The sequence below is a fragment of the Alligator sinensis genome, unplaced genomic scaffold (assembly GCF_000455745.1).
Source record: "Alligator sinensis unplaced genomic scaffold, ASM45574v1 scaffold499_1, whole genome shotgun sequence".
In the NCBI taxonomy this organism is placed as follows: Eukaryota; Metazoa; Chordata; order Crocodylia; family Alligatoridae; genus Alligator; species Alligator sinensis.
This window is the reverse complement of record NW_005841864.1, coordinates 3,719,661-3,740,677: the sequence shown is the minus strand read 5'-3', so window position 1 is coordinate 3,740,677 and position 21,017 is coordinate 3,719,661.

Below are 21,017 nucleotides of genomic sequence, written 5' to 3'. Positions count from 1 at the left end.
GGGGGTCGGACTAGATGATCTGCCCAGGTCCCTTCCGACCCTAGAAACTATGAAACTATGAAAGGTGTCTAATTTCTTAAGGAGCCCTTGGAGAATTACACTGCCTCCCAGCAAATGCAGCATTACTCAAGAAATCAGCCCAATGAATGAAGTAGTCTTTTTAAGATGTCAGGTCAACTTCACAGATCCTCTGGTAGAAAGATTGAATGTGATAAGCATGGTAAAAAGGTTTAGATTAAGTTAAATAACACTTTATTGCTATAGAGAGCCAGCTGAGCTTTGAAGAAAGAACAGTTGATTAATTTAATAGAGTAAAAGATATTGTTAGGACTGGTCAGTAATTAATTAAATTGGAGACTATTGCTCAGGTAACAGACAGACTGAGTGAAATCCAATAAGCCCAGGAGCAAGTATCAGTGAATTAGCAAGTGGCAATTTGAATAAACATCCATACTGCCATCCATAAACCCTTATTGTGAGTATGATCATTCCTACTGGAGGGTAATACCAGGGGCAAGTGTTACTGGTACCATCATCTTTATGCTTTTGTGGTTTGACACACCAACTAAGGCTGATAGAAACAGATCATCCTTTTTAATAACAATAATGATAACATATAGCGCACTAAAGGAAGTATAAAAAGAAATAATTACAGAAATAGGCCTTTCTTCTGGCTCCAATTCTTTCCTACAGAAAGCACATTTAAGACTGGGTCTCACATTTTTTATAATATTCATAGCCCGTCTTTTGTTTGTGCTTTCATAATATGCCCTACATTGTTTTAATAAAATAATAATTTTCACTTACCTTTCTCTTCATTCCAATGTTGCTAACAAACAGATCATGTGCTTGGCCTACAAATGAATGTATTGGCAGGCACTGGTCGATGCATCTTCATACTGAACAATTAAGATAAATATTGAAAAGCTGTGCATTAAGAAAGCATTGGCTACCCTGTGTCCTGAATGAGGCAAGCATTGTGTGGGGAAAAACCAGCATGTGATAACCTAAAGATAGTATCATTATCAATCTTTAGTTATTCAAGCTTACAATCTTTAGGTTATCAAGAAACCTTAATTTTGGCATTTTCTAATTTTTAAGTACTTAGCTTAGCAACAATCTTGCACAGTCTGTCTCTTGGTCTGCTCCCTCTCCAAGGCTGAAAAGCTCAGTCTTCTGCAGAGAGGTCATTTTTCAACCTTCATTTGTCTACACAGCCAAAATTTCAACCTTATGTTGCATCACTGATCCTTTTTACATATGGCAGTAAGTTGAAAATATAAGGCAAGTTGTTATAGCCAGCCACAAAGTTAAAAAACCTTCAAGGAAAGAAATAAAATCAGTATGTTGAGCAGATACAATAGATTTATATCATAGGTCAAAAGTAAATGGCTGACATAGGGCAAGATTAGAAAGGAGGCATATGCTTGCTTTCTATTTTAAAGGGTTGAGGACATGTCATTTTATTATATTCAAAGTGCAGAATTGGATGAGGACAATATACAATATCATTTAGCATTTTCTCTCCTTCTCCCCCTCCTACCCTGCCCCCAATTACTAATCTTTAGTTTTTTAAAGAGATGCATCATTATCTGCCAGTTTTACAATATGCCAGACACCCTTCCAATTCAATTTATGAAAGTTTAGAAATCTTTTTTTAAAGAAAAAATAAATGAACCATAATATGAGTTCTATTTCATGGCAATTATAAAATGCTTCAGTGTAATCTTTTCAAGCTGCTGGGGCTAGCAATGTGCTTTCTTTGAATAAAATATATCCCTTGCCTCTCCTTTCAGTTTATTGGTGGTTGTTGTGATAGAGACTTGTGTGTGTGTCTAATAATTTTTTTAAAAGTGTAGGTGTACATGGAAATCAATGGAGGATGTGTCAAAAATAGGGACAAAAAGGACACAGGAAGACAACAAAGTTGTGCTTCTATCACTATAATTTACAGTTAATAATAGTTGGGCTTTGCCACTAAGTGCCCTTCCTTGTGAAGATATCTCAAAGGTATTCCCCAAAATAAGACCGATACCAGTGTTACTAGTGCCTATTTTGATAAATGCAGCAGCCACTCACACAGTAAGTTATATACTGCTTTTGGCATTATAGCTTTTTAATTATGAAATGGAATGTGTGCCAGGAAGCCTGTGTTTCTTTTCAGGACTGTAATGGGGTATTCTGGGGAACTACAAACCAGTCAGCCTAACCTCTATACTTGGAAAAATCATGGAGTAGGTCCTCCAGAAATCCATTGTGAAGCACTTAGAGAAGAACAAGGTGATGAGGAGCAGTCAGCTTGAATTCACCAAGAGCGAGTCATGCCTGACAAATCTGATTTCCTTCTATGACATGACAGATACTGTGGATGAGGGAAGAGCAGTGGACACAGCTTGATTTTAGCAAGGGTTTTAACACTGTCCCTCATGACATTCTTATTAACTAGCTAAGGAAATATAGATTAATCCCATGCACCAGTACAGGCTGGAGACTGACTGGTTAAACAGAAGCTCTGCAGAAAAAGACCTAGAGGTTACAGTGGATAATCAAGTGAATACAAGCCATCAGTATGCCCCTGTTGCCAAGAAGGTGTAACGGCATACTGGGCTCCATTAGTAGGAGTGTTGCCAGCAGATCAAAGGAAGTGATTATTCCCTGTATTCGGCACTGGTGAGGCCACATTTGGAGTAATGTGTCCAGTTTTGGGGACCCCATTACAGAAAGGATGTAGACAAATTGGAGAAAGTCCAGAGGAGGGCAACAAAAATGGTGAGGGGGCTTGAACAGGAGAAGCTAAGGGAACTGGGCTTATTTAATATGGAGAAGATGAGGGAAAAGATGAGACTGAAAGGGGATATAATAACAGCCTTCAAGTACTTGATGGGTGATTCCAAAGGGGATGGAGCTCAACTATTATTAGTGGTGGCAGATGACAGAACAAGGAGCAATGATCTCAAGCTGCAGCAAGGAAAGTTGAGGTTAGATGTTAGGATTCACTTTCTCACTAGGAGGCTAGTAAAGCACTGGAACCAGTTACCCAGAGAGGTTGTGGAATCTTCATTTTTTGAGGATTTTAAGACCAGAATAGACAAAGCTTTGGCTGGGATGATCTAGTTGGGACTTGACCTGCTTTGAGCAGGGGGGTTGGTCTAGATGACCTCCTGAGTTCCCTTCCAACCCTAATTTTCTACGATTCTATGACTAGAAGAAAGCACTGTAAGGTTGGATCATCATACATAGTGAGTAGTCCTCAGTAGCTCAATGTCTAGTAGAGATGAGGTATCAAGTGGGATTCCCCATGGGCCTGCCCTGAGTTTAGTATTGTTCAACATCTTCAGTAATGATTTGGATAATGTGATCAAGTGCACACTTAACAAATTTGCAGATGACACCAAGTTAGGTGGAATTGCAGAGAGTAGGGCTGGGTTTCAGAATAACGTGGATAGACTAGAGGTATGGTCCACAATCAATGAGATGAAATTCAACAAGGACAAGTCCGACGGGCCCTGATGGCTGAGCCTGTATTCCGCCCTCATCCCAAGGGCCACCGGGGACCTAGGCTGGCAGCTCCTGCGCGGAGCCGTCCCAATGTGCGTGTATCTGGTGCACTTCAAAGCGGCCTCTGACCAGTGCCACTTCTGTCATCAGAAGGAGACCCTGGCACACATGTTCCTGGAGTGCGCCAGGCTGCAAGCCCTGCACCTCCTCCTCCAGAACTTGCTTCTCAAGTTCTGGTTGCACTATTCCCCTCACCTTTTTGTTTACGCATTTCCCACCCGTCGCCCCACGAATTCCTGGGACCTCCTGGTCAACCTCCTCCTGGCTCTGGCCAAGCTCACTATTTGGTTATCCAGGTGGGATGCTCTGGCTGGGAAGGTTCCTGGAGATCTTGGGGCGTTTTTCCTCAGTGTCCTGCACACACGTCTCCGGGTGGAGCATCGCTGGGCAGTAGCTACTGGCACTCTGAGTTCAAGGGCCGGTGGGCGCTGTCTGGCATGCTCTGCTCGGTGTCCCCCCCAGGGAGCACTTGTTTTGGCCCTTTGACCCTGCACATGCACACCCTGTTTTCTTATGATTTGTCCCCTGTAATCAGTTGAATTTTTAAAGGCTTTGGCCTGCCCAACCAGTGGCGACCCCCGATTTTTAGTGGGCTGGGCCCACAGCCTTTTTAATTCAAATAGATCAACAAGGATAAGTACAAAGTCCTGCACTTGGAATGGAACAACTGCATGCACAAATACAGACTGGGGAATGATTAGCTAGGTTCCAGTACTGCAGAGACTGGGGGTTAGGGGTGGACCATAAACTGAATATAAGCTAACAGTGTGCTCTTCTTGCAAAAAAGTGAACAGCATCCTGGGTTGTATTAATAGGAGTGTCACTTGCAAATCAAGGTAAGTTATTCTTCCTCTATATTCAGCACTGGTGAGGCCTCACTTGGATTACTATGACCAGTTTTGCGCCCCTGACTTCAAGGAGGATGTGGACAGTTTGGGAAGAGTGCAGCACAGGGCAACAAAAATGATCAGGGGCCTAGGAGACAATACTTTTGGGGAAACCCTGAAAGAACTAGCGTTATTTAGCCTGGAGAAGAAAAGACTGAGGCAGTTTTAAAAACCATGTTTAAATACTTGAAGGGCAGTTATAGAGAGGGTGGAGATGGGTTTTTTTCTGTGGCTGTAGGGGACAGGACTAGGAGCAATGGTCCCAAGCTACAGCAGGGGAAATTGAGGCTGGAGATTAGGAGGATCTTTCTGACTATGAGTGGTCAGGCATTGAAACAGGCCACTTAGGCTGCTTAGAGGTGTGAAAAAAATGACGCTTTACTGCAGCATATGCCTAGACGGGGCATAGCGTTAGTTTGACCCAGACTGTCCAACCTCTGTATGGATCGGGGGCTTCAACAGGGTTCTTTGGTGCTTTTATCTAGGAGCTGATTGAATCAGCTATTAAATAAAAGCACCAAAAAAACCCTGCTAAAGCGCCCAATTGATACAGACACTGGGGAGCCAGGTCAAACTAACGCTCTTCTTCTTTCAGTAAAATGCTGTTTGGTTTGGTTTTTTCATGTCTGTCAGTGGCCCTAGAAAAATTGTGGAATTTCTTGTCTGAGACGGTTTTAGTCAGGAATGATCCTGTCTTGAGCTGGGGGGCTTGACTAGATGACCTTGTCATGTCCCTTCTAGCCCTACTTTCTCTATGAACATATGATCCTTTTCCAGTTTACGCCTGAATAGTCACTGGAAACAAGTGTAGATCTGATTATTGCTTCTCATACCTCTTCAAATAGGTTTTCTTTTTTTGGATGGCTTTCTAAAAATCTGTCTTTAGTGCAGTGTGCCCTGACAATGTAGTAGATGCCAATAATGCACTCACTTCCCTCTACAGGGTACTTCTATTCATTTATTTATTTGTTTTAAAGTGGCTAATGTAGAGGACCCTTCATCACACTGTATTATAGCGTATGGGTCTTTTATTGGTTGAATAGATTAAAATCTACTTGTTCTAGGACGTGCTGCTTCAAAAAAAAAAAAAAAAAAAAAAAAGCACCAAATGTCCCTTCCCATTAGCTCTGTGCTTGTGAGATCTCCCAAGATTGCCTTCATTACGTAGTGTTTCAAAGAGGTAGTATTTGGACTATATTTTAAATAAGTGTACTGTCTCCAATAGTTTTGAGAGAGAGCTCTGGTCTCTACCACAGCGCAAAGATGCTAGACTGTTAAATATATCTAATTACTGTATACCAAAATCATGGGCAAAATGTAAGGGAGAGACCTTTATGCTCATCACTTAAACATTTGGAAAGCAGAGGAGAAAGGGAAGGAAGAAGAGGATTGGGGTGGGAGGAGAGGGAAATTCTTTTTCCTCAGCCTTCTACTAAATCAATCATAAATGTAATACAATAGGAAATGAAATATTCAGACAGCATGAAGTAAAAGTTGCTGCTCCTTGAAAAGTGACCATGGCAAACACATTATCCCATGCAATTATATTTTAATGCAAAGAACAAGACTTTCATAATAATCTACTGTTCCCGCTAATATTGCCTGGGTAAGCTATCCTATCAGTAATCGGAATTTATCTAAATCAAACCTGAACAGGGGAAGTTAAATAGCTTCTATAGGTTCTTGTACTGCCCTCATCTTAGTACCCGAGTATTATTAACATATGTAAATCAATGTATGTTCTTTCTCATCCACATTTTCAGGTAGAGAATTTTGTTTTTGTTTTGTTTTATAACTGTACATGTTGCTATGTGCTTCTGTTGGAGATGACAGTCAAATAAGCGCACCTTGCACTTAGAACAGAAAAGGATGATCCTTAGATCCTGTGAAGACTTGTTTCACAAAGACCTGCCTCTGAAAAAAATTGTTGGACCCACAGATGGTATAAAGCTACATTTTACCTGATAAATAGATGACTTTGGTCTTGATCTCAAAGCTTTAGGAAATCTTGTAGATAGATAACCTATTTTGTACATTGAAAATAAAGATCATGTCCTTGAACTGAAACCAGTAAAGTCACAATTGATGTGTTCATCATCACTTGGGTGGCTGTGATGTGCTACAACTTTCTGTGCTAGTTGGAGTTTCCTCAGGGCTGATGGTTTTATATCCAGGGATAGATTGTTGCCATAGATCAGAAAAGAAGTCACAAAGGCATATATAATCAAAGCCAGATCATCCTCACTGGAATGGGACAGAATATTCTAGCCAATCAATCAGAGATGGTGGAAAGCATTTTTCAGAGATGCCACCTTCCAGGAGTTTAGCAGAAAGGAACCAGCTACATGAGCTAAATGGCTGACTTTTTCCTCTGAACTCATATTTGGCAGAAGACAAAAAATCCTCTGCTTGTTTACAGAAGTTTTCCCTGTTTTATTTATTCCATTATTTAGAATGAAATAATGATTGATTTACCAAGATGGTAACTACGAAGATTGACCTCCTTCCACATTTCAAAAATAGAATAACCAACTTTTCCCCCTTAGCCCTCTGGTATCTTCATGGTTCTCAGTTTTTCAAAATCAATTTCTAGTTTTTTACCAAAATTCATAAGAAAATATGTTGAAAATCATAGGATACTACCTGTAACCTTATTAGTAATAAAGACTTATAGAACATGGATTTAACTTTGATATAACATTGAAAGGAAAACAGTGGCTTTTTCTTTATACATATTTCTGCAATAGTCAACAGTGCATGTATGTACATGATATTCTGTCTCTAACAGAAAGGATAGACTGAACCAACAGAAAATAAAACATTTACCTCAGGATCTAAATAAATCATGTCAACATATTAAGACAACTTCAGTCCTTAAAAACGATAACAGATGTGATGTAAAATGTCATTCTTCAGAAGCACTAGAGGGATTGCTATAATTAATCAACAGAAATAAAATATAACATTTCTAAGCTATTTGAAGGAAGACAATTTAACAGCATGTTTTTGTAATCATTGTCCAAAGGATTATGGGTTATATAAACAGCTAAAATGTGTTTTGTTAAAGAGTTGTCACATTTAACTCAAGAGATGATTATCTTTCAGGAAACAGTGAAGCTACCTGTATGGATTCAGGGTTCAATGCTACGTTCATTGGACCTCCAAAGCTATAAATGAAGACATTAACTGGTCATACTTGTGGTGTAAATCTGAAGCAGCTATGAAAATCTATGTAATTATTGTGGATTGATATTAGTGTAAGTGAAAGCAGATTCTGGTGCAGTGCATATTTCATACTGTTAAAAGTATAAAGCAATTTGGAGTCCGTAAGGATAAGAATGATCTTCCCTCACACAGCAGAACACAGTAGACCTCAAGAGGGCAAGAAGCAGCAGACCTCTACCAAGCAGTAGACCTCAGTAGAGCAAGAAGCAGAAAGCAGAGCAGCAGAACAAGCAGGAAAAGGGATCTAAGTAGCACTTGGGAATGGTGTGGGTCTACTTTGTAGCACATCTGCCAAAACAGGCTGGCCCCTCACTGTTTTGAATTGTGTGCTCACTGAATCGTTACTTTGCAAAGTATTAATTGATAACTGCTGATTTAGCCTACGTTTTCGTCTGTTCAAAATGCTAAAACTTACAAAGCATAGGGACCAGCAACCAAGGGCTGCAAACAGGGTAAGCAGTTTGCAGGCAGCTTGCTGGGAGCAAGAGGAGGAAGAAGAGAAGCCAGGCATCAGATCCTGCCGAGGAAAGGTAAGTGATCCATAGCTGCCTGTGCCTCTGGTTTGCTGATTGTTTGTTTAGTGGCCTGTGTGTGTTTGGGGAATGTGCTCTGAGAAGCTGGGAGGGTTGATTGCTGAGTGATTGCTCCCTGGACCTGACAGAAGCCCTAACGAGGGGTGAAGCCAGTCCAGGCCCAGCAGGGTATAAATAGGAGATTCCCTGAGCAACCAAAGAGCCAGCGAACAGGGTAAGCAATTTGCAGGACAGTTTTCCCTCCCCACCTTGGTGTGAGGAAGCAGGAAAAGAGAACCTTTTGGAGCCAATGAGCAGTAAACAGGCCAGCTTCCAGGTGACTTCACTAGGGAAGGTGTGTTTGGAAGAAAGGCAGTAAGAGAGAAGAAGCAGATTAAGAGACCCAGGGAAATGGCTGGAGGACGTTCCAATGCCAGAGCCACTGCTACTGCCTCTACTTATATCTGTGAGGTTTCTGTACAGGCAGGACTACTTACCATCAAGGTTTCCACCCAGGTCTGGGTCTGGTACTGTAGGAACTGTGGTTTGCAAGTTCCTTCCAGTGATGGTCAGGTTGGGGGTGCCTGTGGTGTGAGCAGTACATCCTAGTGGTCTCTCTCAGGGAACAGGCAAGAGAGATACAGGAGGAGGTCAAAAGGCTCTGAAGCATTCTCTGCCATGAGGAGTTCATCAATTCAATGCTGGAGGAGACTTCCAGGACTGTGGAGGAAGAAGTGCCAGAGGCAGCACTAGAAAAGAGAGAGGATATGGACTCCCAGGAGGTTGGAAGGTGGAAGCTTGTGAGCTCTGGCAGCAAGCAGAAATCTTCACCTTCACCTCCAGCAGTTCATCTAGTGAACAGATATGCAGCCCTGGCAACGGACAGCAAGGAGCACGTTCCATTGGTGGAGAAGGACAGGCCAGGCTTCATCTAGGTGGAAAGGATTGAGACAACTGCCACCAAGAAGAAGCAATGGGTGGTCATGGTTCGAGACTTCCTTCTGTGGGGATGGAGGGAGCCATCTGCTGACCTGGCCTGTTGTCTCAGGAGGTCTGCTGCTTGTCTGGAAGCCAGATCCGAGATACCATGGAGGGATTACCAAGACTCATCTGGCCTTCTGACTACTACCCCATGCTGCTTATCCATGTGGGCACAAAGATACTGTCAGGGGAGACTCTGAGCAGATCAAAAGTGACTACAGGGCTCTGGGTGAAGGGGCTGGGGCTCAGGATGTGTTCTCTTTGATCCTTCCAGTCAACAGAAAAGGCCCAGGCAGGAACAGAAACATCCTGCAGATCAATACCTGGCTATGCAGGTGGTGTTGCCAGCAGGGACTTGGCTTCTTTGACCATGGGATGATGTTACAAGAAGGATTGCTGGGAAGAAATGGGATCCACCAGATGAAGATAGGGAAGAGCAACTTCGCAGACAGGCTTGCTAACCTAGTGGGGAGGGCTTTAAACTAGGTTCATCAGGGGATAGAGACCAAAGCCCTGATGTAAGTGGGGAAGCAGGAGACCTCAAGGAAGTGCAAGCAGGAGAGGGCAACAGTGGAGGTGTTTTCATAATTCCTGAGAAATCAGGACAATCAACTAGTTACCTCAAGTATCTGTACACAAATGCATGGAGCCTGGGAAACAAGCAGAAAGAATTGGAAGTCCTTGCACAATCATGGAACTATGACATGATTGGAATAACAGACTTGGTGGGATAGCTCACATGACTGGAGGACTGTCATGGATGGGGACATACTGTTCCAGAAGGACAGACAAGGAAGAAGTGGTGGATGAGGCTTTCTTCAAACCATTAGTGGAAGTTTCCTGATCACAAGTTTCCTGGTTTTGATGGAGGGCTTCAATCACCCTGACATCTGCTGGGAGGACAATACAGCAGTGCACAGACAATCCAGGAAGGTTTGGGAGAGCACTTGGGACAACTTCCTGGTGAAAGTGCTGTAGCAGCCAACTAGGGGCCATGATCTTCTTGATCTGCTGCTCACAAACAGGGAAGAATTGGCAGGGAGGGTAGTAGTGGATGGCAACTTGGGCAGCAGTAACCACAAGATGATTGAGTTCAGGATCCTGAGGAAAGAAAGGACGGAGAGCAGCAAAGTAAGGACTCTGGACTTCAGAAGAGCAGACTTCAACTTTCTTAGGGAACTCATGGCCAGGATCCCCTGGTAAGCCAGTCAGAGAGAAGAGTCCAGGACAGCTGGCTATGTTTTAAAGAATCCTTATTGAGAGTGCAGGAACAAACCATCCTGATATGCAGGAAGACTAGCAAGTATGGCAGAAGACCAGCTTGGCCTAGAAGGGAACTCTTCAGTAAGCTAAGTCACAAAAAGGAAGCTTATAAAAAGTGGAAACTTGGACAAATAAATTGGCAGGAATATAAAGAGCATTGCTCAGGCATGCAGGGATGAAGTCAGGAAGGTCACAGTGCAATAAGAGTTGGTGCCAGCAAGGGATGTGAAGGGTAACAAGAAGGGTTTCTACAAGTATGTCAGTAGCAAGAGGAGGATCAGGGAAAGTGTGGGTCCCTTACTGAGTGGGGGAGGCAACCTTGTGACAGAGGATGCAAAAAAGGCTGAAGTGCTTAATGCCTTCTTTGCCTCACTCTTCACACGCAAGGTCAGCTCCCAGACTACTGCACCAGACAGCACAGTTTGGGGAGAAGGTGAGCAGCCAACAGTGGCAAAAGAAGGGGGTAGGGACTATTTAGAAAAGCTGGACATATACAAGTCCATGAAGACAGATGGGATGCACCTGAGTGTGCTGAGGGAATTGGCTGATGAAATTGCAGAGCCATTGGCCATCATCTTTGAAAACTCATGTCAACCAGGAGAGGTCCTGGGTGATTGGGAAAGGGCAAACAGTGCCCATATTTAAGAGAAAAAGGAGGATCCAGGGCACTACAGACCAGTCATCCTCACCTCAGTTCCCAGAAAAATCATGGAGTAGGTCCTCAAAGAATCTATTTCTAAGCCCTTTGAAAAGAAGAAGGTGATTAGGAATAATCAGCATGGATTCACCAAGGGCAAGTTATGTCTGACCAACTTGATAGCCATAAAAGGCAATATGACTGGCTCTGTGGATGTGGGGAGACCAGTGTATGTTGTATACCTTGATTTTAGCAAGGCTTTTGATACAGTCTCCCACAACATTCTTGCAGGCAAGTTAAGGAAGTATGGGCTGGATGAATGGACTATAAGGTGGATAGAAAACTGGCTGGAGCATTGGGCCCAGAGGGTAGCAAGCAGTGGCTCAATGTCTAGTTGGCAGCCCGTATCAAGTGGAGTGCCCCAGGGGTCCATCCTGGGGCTGATTTTGTTCAATGTCTTCAACAACCTGGAAGATGGCATCGAGTGCACCCTCAGCAAGTTTGCACATAACACTAAGCTGGTGGGGAGTAGTAGATACACTGGAGGGTAGGGCAAGGAAAGTGATTATTCCCCTCTATTCAGCACAAGTGAGGCCACATCTGGAGTACTGTGGTCAGTTTTGGGCCCCAACTACAGAAAGGATGTGAACAAATTGGAGAGCATCCAGCAGAGAGCAACAAAATTGGTGAGGGAACTGGGGGACTTGACTTATGAGGAAAGACTGAGGGAACTGGTCTTATTTAGTCCGAGACAGAGGAGATTTAATAGCTGCCTTCAACTACCTTAAGGGAGGTTTCAAAGAGGATGTTCTCAGTGGTGGCAGATGACAGAACAAGGAGCAATGGTCTCAAGTTGCAGCAAGGGAAGCTAAGGTTAGCTATTAGGAAGAATTTTCTCACTAGGAGGGAAGTAAAAAACTGAAACAGGTTACCGAGAGAGGTGGTGGAAGCTCCATCCTTGGAGGTTTTTAAGACCAGGCCTGGCAGAGCTTTGGCTGGGATGATCTATTTGGGGATGGTCCTGTCTTGAGCAGGGGGTTGGGCTAGATGACCACCTGAGGTCCCTCCCAACCCTAATTTTCTATGATTCTATGAAATAGCAAATATGCTACTTCAGTGCGTTTGTGGTCTTTGCAAAACTTCATGAAGGGTCTAGGCTAGAGTGCTTATGCAGGTTGTTAACTTTCATCAATGCCCATCCAACTAATAGTTCAATGATTGTGCTGACAACACAGCTCACAGCTACATTTTAAAGTGAATCACACGAGTGAGTACAGGCCTGATCACATGCATCAAACACCTTTGTCCACATCCCTGCATACTTACCTCATTTCATATCAAGTGAAGTTTGCAGCAGTGCTAAGAAATGCACATTAAATACATCACCTGGCTAAAATCAATGTTTACAATTTTTCTTCAAGCCATCTTTTTTAATTTTTATCTTTTCATTTCCTGCTCTCTTTTGGTTTCCTGCTATTGCCATTTCTTTATTTTCTGGAGTGCCCATTCTCCCTGTTCTCACAATGATCTTCTCCTTCTCTTTATTCTCAGCTTTATTTTTTTGTTGCTTTCTCCCTCCCACCACCCCTGCTCTCAGAATTGTTTAATAGCAGAGCTCAGTGGCTCATCTGTGGCTCCCTTGTCAATTTCAATGGACCTGAGCAGTAGCTCAAGATTGCGGTATCATGTTGCTTAGCAACATACTCAGTTGCACAACATATTTTTTTAATTTGGAGAGGTAAACTCTTGTTACCTTGCAACCAGTTTTAATATGCTTTCGTTACATAATTCCCTCCAGTTCAAAATAAAGGAAAATGTTACTGAAGGGAGCAAAGGAGCAAAGCAAAGAAGTCCTGCTGTGGTGCAGAGATAATGTGACATTTGTCTGCATGGGTACAAGCAGATGCAAAATCTGACAGGTGTAACACTCAGCCCTATACATTGTGACTCAGAAAGCTTTGCGCACAGAAGCTCATCTTTGCCAAGTGATTGGAGACGGGGAGAATTAAAACTAGTTTTAGTTGGAAGAGAAACAGTGGGAATATTAATGTTCTAATTAAAAGAGAAGAGCTCAATGAGGCCTCTTGGCAGAGTAGTCCTTGAAAGAAGAATAAAAAGTAGTTACGGTGGCATGATACAGAGAAAATTTATTTTTACATATACTGTTTTCAAATATTGTTATAGCAAAGATCCACTATATGGAAGGCACTTCTGCCACAAGCAATTATTTAAAATGGGGATGATTAATAAATTAGGCAATCTAGGCAAAAGATTGAGAGTTGGGAGCACAGATTTAATCCTAACTCTTCAACAGGTTTTCTCTGGGTGCATTTACATTTGCCTATTAATGCGCTGCAATAAACTGCAGAGCTTATTGCCCCAGAGTTTATTACTGCCAGGTGTGTGTCTACATGTGTGCCCAGAAGCATAGCACACTGAGCCAGTTCAGAGCAACCCCAGCTGGCAGGGGGCCCCAGGGGTCAGCCTGCAGCCTAGGGCTGCTACCCCTGACTCAGTGTACTGCGGAGGGGCTGGCTGAGGTACAAGGATGCTTTAGTGTGGGGCTAGCTGGCAGAAAGCCCCTACATTGAAACAGCCTCATGCCCTAGCCAGCCAACACAGTGTCTACACATGTGCTGCTGTGGAATTTTTTACTTTGCAGCAGGATAGTACTTGTATTTACAAGTACTATCCTGCTGTTGAGTAAATTAATCTCTTCCAGCCTAACAGGGGTGCATGTTTTGACGCCGAGATGTTTACTACGCAGCTAATTACTTAACTGCGCAGTAAACATCTCGTAGATATGCCCTCTGTGACCTTTGATATGTTACTTAACCTCCCCGTTGGTTTCCCCTCATGTAAATGCAGTATATATATTACTTTCCTACCTCACAGGAGCACTGTAAGGCTAAATCAATTAATGTTGAATCCTAGATATCTTTGGATAGAATGTGCTACAAAGTCTATTTTCAAGGGTTTATATAACTTGATGGAAAAAAACCCAACCCTTTTAGGCTCAAACAAGGCATGTTTGCTGTCAGCTTAGGAAAACATTCTTTTAGCTAGTTAGTCAGACTAAAAAAATTCTAAAACTTAAAATGAATGTAGTGCTCATAAAACCAGCTCACAAAGAGAGAACTTAGATCTTAGATCAGGCATGTAGATTAAAGTCGTCTATCTACATGAAAGATACAAGACAGTGGGAATAAGGTAAGGCTCTGCCAGTGCCAGTCCTAACTGGCAGAAGTCACTCTTAATTAGTACTGGGTGGCTTATTTTCTTTTGTCATACTGGCCTTCATTTAACTAGGGTAGTTGGTTAGAAACTGGTAAGTGATCAGAAACTGGTTTAAACCTGTAACAGAACAGAAGTTTAGTGCACATAAACCAGTTTCAAAATGGCCAAAGCTAGTTTACGATAAACCTGGGTGAATGTAGTATCAGATTTTACCGATTTGGTTTAACTAGTTTATGGAACTTCTGTTTCAGACCCCTTCCTAGTTCAAGTTAAATCACAGTCCCCCAGCATCCTAGGATGCTTTACAGCTCTGGGCTGGGCTGGGCTGGGCTGTGTTGTCTGCTTGTGATCGGCACATGATTAGCCCTGCTCCTCTGCTCTCCAACCAGAGCAGTGAAGCAGTGAGGGCTGGCTGACAAAGGAGGGGGATGCAACCTGGTCTGCCTGGTGAGGGCAGAGCAACCCCTGCCAGACTTTTCCCTGCTGGAGTGAAAGGGGCAAGGACATGGGACAGCAGGGTCAGATGGAAGGGAGGGAAGGGGATTAAACCCCCCTGCCTCCCCTCTCCCACCAGAATGGGACCCCAGTCAGGGTCTGCTCAGCTTTCCCCCACACACACTTGCTGAGTGGGTGGGGAAAGTCAGGCAGACCCTGGCTGGGGTCCCATGTCAATGGAAGAGTGGAGGCAGGAGGGTTTAATCCACCTCCATCCTTCACATTTGCCCGAGGTGCTGCCTGGGCCGCCAGATGGCCACCCCCTCCTGCTGCTCAAGAACAAACCTGACAATGGTTGCTTCCCCCTTCCCACTCCAGGCACACCCTGGCTAGGGTCCCTGCAGGCCATGCCTCCCCCCCCCCAGCTCAGCTTTCCTCCAGCCTTCTGGTCAACTACCAAAGGGAAGGGAGGGCTCATTCTAGTGCCTCCCAGCTTGTAGCCTGGGCCACTGCAGGCATGTGCCTGCATTTCCAAAATCAAAAGTAAATGTCTATTCACTTGCTTCTCCGTTCAATCTATGTGGTCTTCACAGGTGGTCTTCTCATCTGTCCTTCCAGTTAGCGAACGTGGACAATGCCATGCAACCTGCATCAGAGAGGTCAACCTGCAGTTTCAGAAATGGTGTCTCGAGGCAGGCTTCGGTTTTTTGGACCACAACCCATACTTCAAGACAAGAGACATGCTCAGGTGGGATGTTCTTCATCTCTCCCCCAAAGGTAAGCATGTGTTCTCTTTCAGGTTGGCTGATCTCCTTCGGCAGACCTTAAACTAGGCTCATCTGGGGAAGGGGAGGATGAGGACAGAGGGAGCCATGGAACACTGAGCCAAGAGTCACCCAGAAGAACAGCCCAGCCAAGACAGGCGACGAGCACAAGAAATACCCAGGTAAGAGACAGAGGCCCAGATAGTCCTGGGATTAGGGGGGTGGTGCATGCACCTTCAGGAGGCCTTAAATGCCTCTACACCAATGCTCGCAGTATGGGGAACAAGCAGGAGGAACTTGCACTCCTGCTAGCTAACACAAACCCAGACATAGTAAGGCTCACTGAAACTTGGTGGGATCCAACACATGACTAGGCAGTGAACATCAAGGGCTATAGGTTGTACAGGAGGGATAGAACAGGGATGAAAGGTGGGGGCGTGTTGCTCTACGTTGAAGAGCAATACACATCCTCAGCAAACAACACTGGGTCAGAGGAGGGGCAGACTGAAGTGCTCTGGGTCAGAATACAAGGGGGTCAGGGGGAAAGGGACTTAATGGTGGGTGTCTACTACAGGCCACGCAACCAGGGAGAAGAGATAGACCAGGAATTCTCAGGTCAGCTTGCGGAGGCAGTTAAGTCAAGGATGCGGTGATCATGGGTGACCTAAACTTTCCGGACATCTGCTGGGAAGAGCAGTCAGCCAGGTCTGACCGCTTATGTAGGTTCCTAGCCGAGTTACAGGACCTTCATCTAACCCATGAGGTGGAAAGTCCCAGCAGGGGAAATGCCTTGTTGGACCTGGTTCTGGCCACAGGCAATGACCTGGTGAGGGGACTGAGGGTGCTCAACCACCTGGGTGATAGCGATCATTGCCTACTGGAATTCACCATCCAGCGCAGAGTGGCAAAGGCCTGCAGCAAGGCAGCAGCCCTGGAATCCAGGAGGGAGGATTTCAATGAGGTAAGGAGACTAGTCGGGGAGGCACTGAGGTCCCGGAAGGGATGGGAGTTGGGAATCCAAGAAGAGCAGTCGTTTCTTAAGGAGACGATCCTCCAAGCCCAAAGGGTGACAATCCCAACACGGATCAAAGGGGGCAAGAGTGCTCAAAAGCCCCCATGGCTCACCACAAGCATCCAGGAATGTCTCAAAGCTAAAAAGGAGGCGTAACCCAATGGAAGGGAGGGGTCATCACCAGGGAGAATTATACCTCCTTGGCTCAAGATTGTAGGGGGGTTGTTAGGTAGGCTAAGGCAGAGATGGAACTGGGACTAACAACCCGGATCAAGGATAACAAGAAATCCTTTTTTAAGTACATAGGGGGTAAAAAGAAGATACTGGGTAACGTGGGGCCTCTGCAGAACATGCTAGGACATCTGGTGGTCGCACCAGACGACAACGCTAATCTCTTTAACAATTTCTTTGCCTCCATTTTTCTGAGCAGGAACCAGGTCATTCCCCCCCACCGGGATCCCTGACGGTGCCAGGGGAGGCACAGCCAGGCCCAGGGTTAGTGAGGACCTAGTCAGGGAACTTGTGGTGGGCCTAGACATGTTCAGATCAGCAGGTCCTGACGATCTCCACCCCAGAGTGCTGAGGGAATTAGCAGAGGTCATTGCAGGACCCCTGGCACGGCTTTACGAGCACTCATGGTGTTCTGGTGAGGTGCCAGAGGACTGGAAAAGGGCCAGTGTGGTTCCCATTTTCAAAAAAGGGAGGAAGGAGGACCCAGAAAACTATAGGCCTGTTAGTCTTACCTCAGTCCTGGGGAAGCTCTTTGAGAAAATTATCCAGGTGCATATCTGCGAGGGACCAGCAAGGGAAATTATGCTTAGGGGCAACTAACATGGGCTCATTAGAGGCAGGTCCTGTCAGACCAACCTGGTGGCCTTCTATGACCAGGTCACAAAATCCTTAGACGCAGGTGTCGCGGTGGACGTAGTCTTTCTGGACTTTAGGAAGGCCTTTGACACTGTCTCTCACCCCATTCTCATTAAAAAAATTAGGTGACTATGGTGTCAAAGCCTACACAGTCAGATGGGTCACTAATGGGCTGGAGGGCTGCGCTCTGACAGTGGTGGTGGATGGGTCATTTTCAACCTGGAGGGCTGTGGGCAGTGTGGTTCCCCAGGGCTCGGTCCTCACCGCCTGCCATTAGACCTGGACAGGTTACAGGGGTGGGCGAATGAGAACAGGATAGGTTTCAACACTGACAAGTGCAGGGTACTGCACTTGGGGAGGAAGAACCAGCAGCATACCTACAGGCTGGGGAGTTCCCTTCTTATCAGCACAGAGGCAGAAAAGGATCTTGGAGTCATTATTGATTCTAAGATGAACATGGGCTGACAATATGGGGACGCAGTCAGGAAGGCTAACTGCACCTTGTCATGCATCCACAGATGCATCACAAGCAGGTCCAAGGAGGTGATCCTCCCCCTCTATGTGACACTGGTCAGGCTGCAGTTGGATTACTGTGTCCAGTTCTGGGCAACGCACTTCAGGAGGGATGTGGACAACATGGAGAGGGTCTAGAGGAGGGCCACTCGCATGATCAGGGGGCAGCAAGGCAGGCCCTATGAGGGGAGACTACAGGACCTGAACCTGTTCAGCCTCCACAAGGTTGAGAGGGGATCTGGTGGCCATCTATAAACTGACCAAGGGGGACCAGCAAGCAATGGGGGAGTCCCTGTTCCCCCGAGCACTACTGGAAGTCACAAGGAATAACAGCCATAAGTTAATGGAGAGTAGATTCAGGCTAGATATCAAGAGGCACTACTTCACAGTCAGGGCGGCTAGGATCTGGAACCAACTTCCAAGAGAAGTGGTGCTGGCTCCTACCCTGGGGGTCTTCAAAAGGAAGCTAGATAGACACCTAGCTGGGGTCGTTTGACCCCAGTACTCTTTCCTGCCCATGGCAGGGGGTCGACTTGATGATCTGCTCAGGTCCCTTCGGACCCTACCAACTATGAAACTATTTAGGTTAAACTAACCTGCAAAGATTGAATCAGTTCTGGCTCAGGCTTTTTGGATGTCTGTACTTAGCCTTACACAGCTCCTGAGGGAAATCTTGTACCTAGGAAACTAAAAATCCACTCCTTAATAGAGAAGGAAAGCAAACCACAGGAAATTGAGAGAAGGCCAAAATCTTCAAAGCTGGTTTTGCTTCAGTTTGTGACCATCCAGCCACTTAACTAAATTTTAACAAGAAGATAGGCGTCCAAACTAGAATATGGAAAAACAGGAAGAGAGTAATAAGAGGTTTGGAAACAGACTATGAGACAAAATTGAAGGATTTGAGATTGCTTAGTCTAGAAAAGGGAAGACAAAACGAGGAACCTGATAGCAGTCTTCCAATACATTAAAGGTTATTATAAAAGGGACAGTGATCAAAAGTACCCTATGGCTAGGTACAGACATAAATTGGTATAAATGATCGGAAACTGGTCTAAACCTGTAACAAAACAGAGGTTCAGGGCACACAGACTAGTTTAAAAATGGCAGAACTCAATCTAGGATAAAGCTGGATAGATGTAGTATCAAATTTAATCAGTTTAGGTTAGATCAGTTTATCAAACTTGTGTACCAGATCCTCTCCCAACTCAAGTTAGGTTTCAGCCTCCCAAGCTGCTTTGTGGGCCCTGCTAACCCCACTCTGGCAGGGCAGGCAGGCTAGGGTTGGGCTGCATGGCTTGTCAAGCCCCACCCTACCACCAGTGGAAGAATTGGGACAAGCAGAGGCCCCCCACTGCATGGATCTGACCTCCCCCAGACCCAGCCATAACAGCTGCCAGGTGCCATGTGGCAGGAGGTTCTGCTTCTCCCCTCTCTACCCACCAACCCTAACAGAAGCTGCACTGGGCCAGGCAGTGGGGGAGAGGGGAAGCACCTGCCACATGCCCTTCCTGCCCCCAGTGGTTCTGGCTGGGTCTAGGGGACCTGGGTCTGTATCTTTGGTGGGGGTCTCCGCTTTCCCCTCTCCCCACTGCCACTGGCTGTGGAGAGATTTTGTACTGGCTCCCCCTCCCTGCAGCTGACAGTAGGGGTTAGGGGAATGTGTCCAGCAGCCAGTCAGGGTGGCCTACCACTCGGCTGCATTCAGGTACCCTCAGCAGTCTTTGGCACACTGAGGCATTCAGAAGCACCCCCAGCCTGCTGGCCTCGGCCAGTGCAGGCATCTGTGTGCTGCCCTCCCGCAAAGGGTGAACATGTTGTGTTTGCTCCTGATCCAATCTATGCAGCTTAGAGTAACCCACGAAGGTTTAAACATTCTGCCTTGGAGTTTTTGAATGCCTATACCTAGCCTATGCCTAGTGAGGGAAGCACCTGCTGGATTCAGTAAAGGAGATTAGACTAAATGCTCTCTTGAGGTCCCTCTTCCACTTCTGCATTTCTGTAATAATGGAAACCTTTGCCCCTATTAGAAATGATCTGTTCTCTTTTGGCTGCTGAAAGCCTTCTAACTGGTATGGAGCCCCTACTCCATGGAAAAGATTCCATGCTGTGAAGGATAGACCTTGATTGCCTACGAATGAACAGGCTAGAGAAGTCATCTCTAGGCCTATCCAACGCTCTAGAGAGCTAGTAGAAATCCTGCCCCTATGTCCTGCTGCCAGTTCCCCTGTAACTGGGATAGGGGAATGACCTTCAATACTGTAAGCCAAAATAGAGGGGGGGTGGGTTTCAGGAACAGCAGAGTCCAAGCTTGAGGCTAGAGAACTGTTCTAGGTAGCAGCCTGAACATATACTACTTGCATACAAAATGAACAGCACTGCAAAAAAGAAACAAGGTGCCTTAATCTGGGACTAAGGAGCTGAGGCTGGACCTGCTGTCAATAAAGGCAGTCTTTGACTTATGACTTTTCAATTTATGATGAACGGCACTAAAAACTTTTATAAATCGACACCATGTTTCGAGGTTCCAATTCAGGTTTCAACTTTACGACGCTCAATACAACTGCATCCAGCTGGTAAGTCTGGAAGGGGAGGGAGGAGGGAAGGGGTGTTCAGGGGCCAGATCAACACCCCACAATGAAGGAGGGATTGGGGCTGGGGCACACAGTGCCCTGCCAGGGTTGGGGAGTGGGGAGAATGGAACGAAGGCTCAGCTCATGTGGGGGATGCAGGGGAGGGGGGTGGCTCCTACCACTACATGCCACTGGTCCCAGAGCTGTTCGTCCAGTGGCTCCCACCGATCATCCAGGAGGGCATGGGGTGGAGCATGTGCCCCTGGATCTGCACGGGGCAGGCAGAGCCAGGGCTGCTGCTCTATACTCCAGGTGGGTGTGGCAGTGCTGGGAATGGGGGCTATGCCCTGCTGCCACTCGCCCAACTGGGGCAGGACAGGGGGGAGCAGGACAGAGCTGCTGTGCTGCCTCCGGACAAGCTGTGCACAGCGGCAGGAGCCACCACCACCTCCCCATGCCCGCCAGATGAGCTCTTCCTTTGTCCTGCACCCCCCTGCCCCACCCTGGCTGGGTGAGTGGTGGGAAGCATGGGGTGGGGGGCATGTGCCTCTGGATC